This window comes from Euleptes europaea, chromosome 2 (genome assembly GCF_029931775.1).
Source record: "Euleptes europaea isolate rEulEur1 chromosome 2, rEulEur1.hap1, whole genome shotgun sequence".
In the NCBI taxonomy this organism is placed as follows: domain Eukaryota; kingdom Metazoa; phylum Chordata; class Lepidosauria; order Squamata; family Sphaerodactylidae; genus Euleptes; species Euleptes europaea.
Genome location: NC_079313.1, coordinates 23,126,293 through 23,132,292, shown reverse-complemented (window position 1 = coordinate 23,132,292; position 6,000 = coordinate 23,126,293).

The window sequence follows — 6,000 nt, the reverse complement described above, 5'->3', positions numbered from 1 at the left end:
TGTTTTAAATAAAATAAATGTAAGAGAGACCCCAGAATTACAGATGTTGAAGTTGAGAGATAGCCTAAGGCTACAGCTGAGCTGAGATTTCCATGACAGTTTCTTATGTCCTTGCTGAGCCCGACATACAAGCTACAAAACTGTGCTGACTTTTAACCCATTTACTACAATGCCATTGCTCAGGAGGGGTTTAGAGATTCTTGCAATGAGTCAAGATCGCCATCCAACCCATTTGTATTCAAGAAGGGGATCAGTAATAATTACCAGGCATGTTTTTTTCAAGATGGGTGTAGGTTAACTCTGAGCGCTCTGCTGAAAGCATTTTCAGTTTAAGTGCTTTTCCTTGTAAAGAGGTCTGTATAGAACCTCTGAAGATATGCCAGAGGCAGAGTCCGGGGCCTTCTTAGTAGCTACAGCAGGCAACTAAGCCATACAGCAGGCAACTAAGTTGAGCTGGATCACGGTCACTGACAAACAGCAATAAGAATAATGTTGCAAGAGTCTGGAGTATAACTATAAAGTAAGAAGCAAAGAAGAAGAGCTAGTTTTTATACCCTGCTTTTCTCTGCCTTTAAGGAGTCTACAAGTGGCTTACAATCGCCGTCCTTTCTCCTCCCCACAACAGGCACCTTGTGAGGTAGGTGGGGCTGAGAATTCTGAGAGAGCTATGACTCACCCAAGGGCTTTATGTGGAGGAGCAGGGAAACAAACTCGGTTTACCAGATAAGAATCCACCGCTCAGGTGGAGGAGTGGGGAATCAAACCCGCTTCTCCAGATTAGAGTCTACCGCTCTTAACCACTACACCATGCTGGCAAGTGGGTCCCAGATCATACAGTGCTCCAGGCCTGGAAACACTAAGTAACAGAACTATTAGTCAAGTTGGATAAATGGAATTTCAGTGAGGGATGCTACAGACAAACATTGGGAGAAAGTCATCAACATCACACCCTGCTTTCAAAAGCATCTTATTGGCTGTTTTAGGGAACTTAATTGTAGACTAAATGAACCTGTGGTCCAATCTAGCCAATATCTTCTTATATTCTTAACCAAGGACTAGGGTTGCCAGCTCCGGGCTGGGAAATACCTGGAGATTTTTGGGGTGGAGCCTGAGGAGGGTGGGGTTTGGGGAGGGGAGGGACTTCAATGCCATAGAGTCCAATTGCCAAATCGGCCATTTTTCTCCAAGGGAACTGATCTCTATCAGCTGGAGATCATTTGTAATAGCAGGTATCTCCAGCTAGTACCTGGAGGTTGGCATCCCTCCAAGGACTCAGACCAGTAATCAAACCTTCAGCCTAAACTGAGGCCTAGTTCTCAGTGCAAGGTAATCCTATGTCTAAGCTACACTACTACAAACTGCAGGGCGCAAACTCTGGCCTAAACTACTAAAGGCGTTTAAGATGATGGAACACTCCTCAATACATAAAATAATTTTTCCACACGGGCAACATTTATGACAAGAAGAAAGCTTAGGTTAGAATCCCTCTTCCTAAGAGTCCAGGTTTCTATTTTAAAGGAATGTTGTGAATGAAGGCACATTCTTTCCTGTGAGCCCTGTCTGAAGTGGCACAGCCTAGACACAGACCTGAATCCATGTGACGTCCTTGATAGTTGGGCTCATGGGAAGACCTGCGTTCAAATCCCTGCTCAGAATAGAAAGAGATTGGAGTTGGGAGAGCTGATACTTTCTCATCGCCCCACCCATGATGGTAACACCTAGTAATCCAAAATGCTTGATGGGATGCCGCTACTCTTTAAGTACCCCTACACTAACAAGCAGCAGCCAATGAAGTCAAGCAGGGATGGAGAAACTTGGAGCGTGGTGAAATTCAGATTGTGATAAAAGAGGCGCTGGTCAGCAACCTGGTAATTCTCACATTGACCCATTCCGATATTTGTCACAAAGTTTATTCTTTAACCTCAGGTCCCATTCTCTCAAGGAGCCCCGTGGCACAGAGTGGTAAGTTGCAGTACTGCAGTCCAAGCTCTGCTCACAACCTAAGTTCGATCCTGACGGACGTTGGTTTCAGGTAGCCGGCTCAAGGTTGACTCAGCCTTCCATCCTTCCGAGGTCGGTCAAATGAGGACCCAGCTTGCTGGGGGTAAAGGGAAGAGGACTGGGGAAGGCACTGGCAAACCACCCCGTAAACAAAGTCTGCCTAGAAAATGTTGGGATGTGACATCACCCCATGAATCAGGAATGACCCGGTGTTTGCCCAGGGGACCTTTACCTTTTACCCATTCTCTCAGCCCAACTTACCTCATAGGTGTTTTTGTGAGGATAGCATGTGTGGAATCCTTATATGTCATGCCACCCTGAGCTCCCGGCAGGAACATACAAATAGGACAATATTTCCTAAGGCTAGCCAGTAAGAAACACACCATCCTAAGTGGACAGTTCAAGTAGCATCGATTGTATTCTTTTACCATGTTTATCATTTGTTGAAATTTTATTTGTAGATTTTTTTTATGCTGAGCTTGCTAGACTTCTCATAACATATGTTATACAGACAAAAAAATCTTATTACACAGTGGAGTCACAGGTCCAGCCTTTAGGCAAACGCAGTCATATTACAAGACAGATCTTGATTCCAGCCTTTTATTTACAGAAACCATTAGTTCAAGGAATCCCCAGGGAAATCATGATAGCCAGCACCATAGACAGAATTCCTCCGCATACTAGAAAAGACTCCAAGTGACATTCCCGTTCTAGCACTGCAAAGCGAACAACCACAGACTTCTCTGCCGTGGATTTAAGAAACCTAGAGCGTTAGAGAAGGAAAAGCAACCAGACGAACTATCATCTCCGTCCAATATATGCAATTTTAGCTGCCTCTTCGCCCCAGTTAAATACACTGCCACCTTGTAATCCATTTTCTCCTTGCAACATGGCCAACCCCCCGCCCCCAAACTGTTCCTTTCTCTCCATCCCTGCAACATTTTCCTCTCTGGCATTTCCATTTTCACATATCCATCCTCCCATCTCTATCAAGAATTCTGCTACCAAAGCATGCACCTATCTTGATATTTAGAAAATATGTCTCACCTTAAGTCCACATACTAGTTTCCTATCTAGCACAAACTCCTTGCGGGGCTGTAACTAGTGGGAAGGTGGGGAGGGCAGCCGCCGCCCCCGTGGCATGCAGAGGGGGCTGCAGAACTGCTTCTCCTACCCAGCCCGCTCCTCCTGTAGGAGAGGCAGTTCTGCCGGCCTCTCTGCATGCCACAGGGGCAGCAGCTGCCCTCCTGCTCCCCCAACCAGTAGCTATGGCCCTGACTCCTTGTCCCTTCCTTCACAGATTTCCATGGATTTGCCTTTTCCATCTCTCTGCCGTTATGACCTCCCAACACATTACTTTCCGTCCTCTAGTTGTACCATTGTCAGCTACTCAAAGATCACCTACTCTCTTTAGCTACTCTACTCAAACCCTGCCAGAGGGGGAGGGGCTGTGGCTCAGTGGTAGAGCATCTGCTTGCAGAAGGCCCCAGGTTCAATCCCCAGCATCTCCAGTTAGAGGGACTAGGCAAGTAAGTGATGTGAAAGACCTCTGCCTGAGACCCTGGAGAGCCGCTGCCGGTCTGAGTAGACAGTACTGACTTTGATGGACCAAGGGTCTGATTCAGTATAAGGCAGCTTCATGTGTTCATGTGAGTAGATATACCTCAGCCTTTTAATATTTAAACTGAGATTTCTAAGAGGATAGAAAAGACTAAACTGAATTAATACACTAGAGATACCCAACATGGTGGCCACAGATTCCGTAGCACCCACTAGTCTGTTTCCTGGTGCCAGCTTGCTTCTTTCCCCAAAACACACCTTCCCCAAAGCAAAGAAACAATCCTGGCTATCTCCTACCTTGTAGGAGCATGCGGTGCAGCAGAAGATTTCCAGAAGGCATCACTTGCAGGGAGCACCCATTCAGAAATAGCTGCCCCCATCATAGGTGGACACTTGGCCTTGAACCTCTGAAGATTTTGTATCTGCTGCCTCCATGGCAGACATTTTATGATTGGTCTCACCTCCCATGGTAAGCATTTGGTGGCAGTGCCCTTCCTCAACATTAGAAAAGTACCCACAGGTGTAACAAGATCGGGGAAGTCTGGAATATGCCAACACCTCCTTTCAGGGAGGAAAGGTATGACCCGCCATTAACTGCGTGTGGCAAATAGGATTTTGACTTGCTTTGTCCTTTGAAAATAATAATGATCATCTTGCCCCACCTTAGTGATCATAGCCAACATAGATCAGATTTAAGACCCAAGCATTCATTGATCAGGACCAGGGACAAGCTTGTAAGATCTCCATGGTCCTATTCTGTACATATAATCTCATGAGTCATGAAAGAAAACAGGCAGGATCCAACCCAGTAAAAGACTCTATCGCTAATGTTCCAACTGTAAACCGTGTTGCTTAAGTTTGGGTTTTATAAATTGTGCCCTATTTTAATTACCCACCCCTCCTTGTTGAATAAACCCTGTTTGTCTTTTGATTTATCCTTGTGAACGGAAAACGGTGATTATAGGATATGAGTTCCTTTGAAATTGTATTTCCATTGTTTTGCCTATTGGTAATTCCCCCCTTGGTTCAGAGTAATGGAAGCCAGTGGACTGGAGATATTGCTACTTTATCTCTCTTTTTTTCAGTCACACATCCTTCCATTAACCATCCCAGATCCTCATCTGGGGTTGGTGGGAGAAAGTGGGGTTACACGTACAACTTCATTTGTGTGTATGTATCCAGCTGTTACCCTTCCCTCTTTCATCCTCTCCTCTGGTCCCTCTTGCCTTTTCTTCTGTTCAAATGTATATTGCAAGCACCTCAGGGCAGGGACCCAAATTTTTGCTTGGCACTCTATTAAGCAGCACACACATCGATGGTGCAGTAAAAAGAATAAACCATAGCTCAAATGTGAACTGAACTCCGCCCCCTCCAACCCCCACTCAAAACAAACTCCCATCCAGACAAAACAATTTCAGCTTCATAAACACTGCAAAAGGTCGTTTATCCAGGCTACGGTTATACTTGGCAAAGCGGATGTAAAGAATCCATAATGGAGCAGTTCAGATGCTTTGAAATTGCCGTATACAGAGAGATTGTCGGCAGTTAGTAAACACATCCTTAATGGAAGAATTGATCCTGATTGTCCGTGAAAGCAGAGTTATTATTACAGCCATCTGTAAACTACTGCTGGTCAATGCCTTGTACAAAAGTTTGCACAAGGCGGCTAAAAGTCTGCAATTAGGCCAGTGACTGAATATATAATAATATAACCACATAACTAACTTTGATTTACTCCTTTCCTTTTATTTCAGGCTCTTTCGACCAGAGGTCTTAAGCACAAATACATAAATTAAAATAAGTTAAATACTATAGTATACAAATTTAAAATAGACAACAGGAGTAACTTAGGATTCTTAAAATGCTTAAACATTAAAGTCAAGATCATTTGACCAAAATTTTAAATTACTCTACAGACACAACAGAAACTGCAATAGTACTCATGTCGCTCTACAGATACAACAACAGCTACAATGGTAAACATAACACTGATAACAATGGTTTTAATCTTATTATCCCTTTAGAGAAATTACTGTTACCAAATATTCCACGACGAATTTTGTTATTCCTGGATCAACATCACTCATCAGGTATGAGGCCACCCAGGATTATTTGATTTACTCATAGCTGACAATTAACAACATTTTTGTGCTGTCCACTGAAGACCTCGGTGAACTAGAAGGCTTGAGCACCTACTCATTCACAGAAGTTCTGCTCCAAACATTCATTAAGGAATCTGGACTATTTAGCCGCACTGCGGCTAAATAAGAGAATGGTGCAATGAGCCCCGTGGCGCAGAGTGTTAAGCTGCAGTACTGCAGTCCAAGCTCTGCTCACAAACTGAGTTCGATCCCGACGGAGGTTGGTTTCAGGTAGCCGGCTCAAGGTTGACTCAGCCTTCCATCCTTCCAAGGTCAGTAAAATGAGTACCCAGCTTGC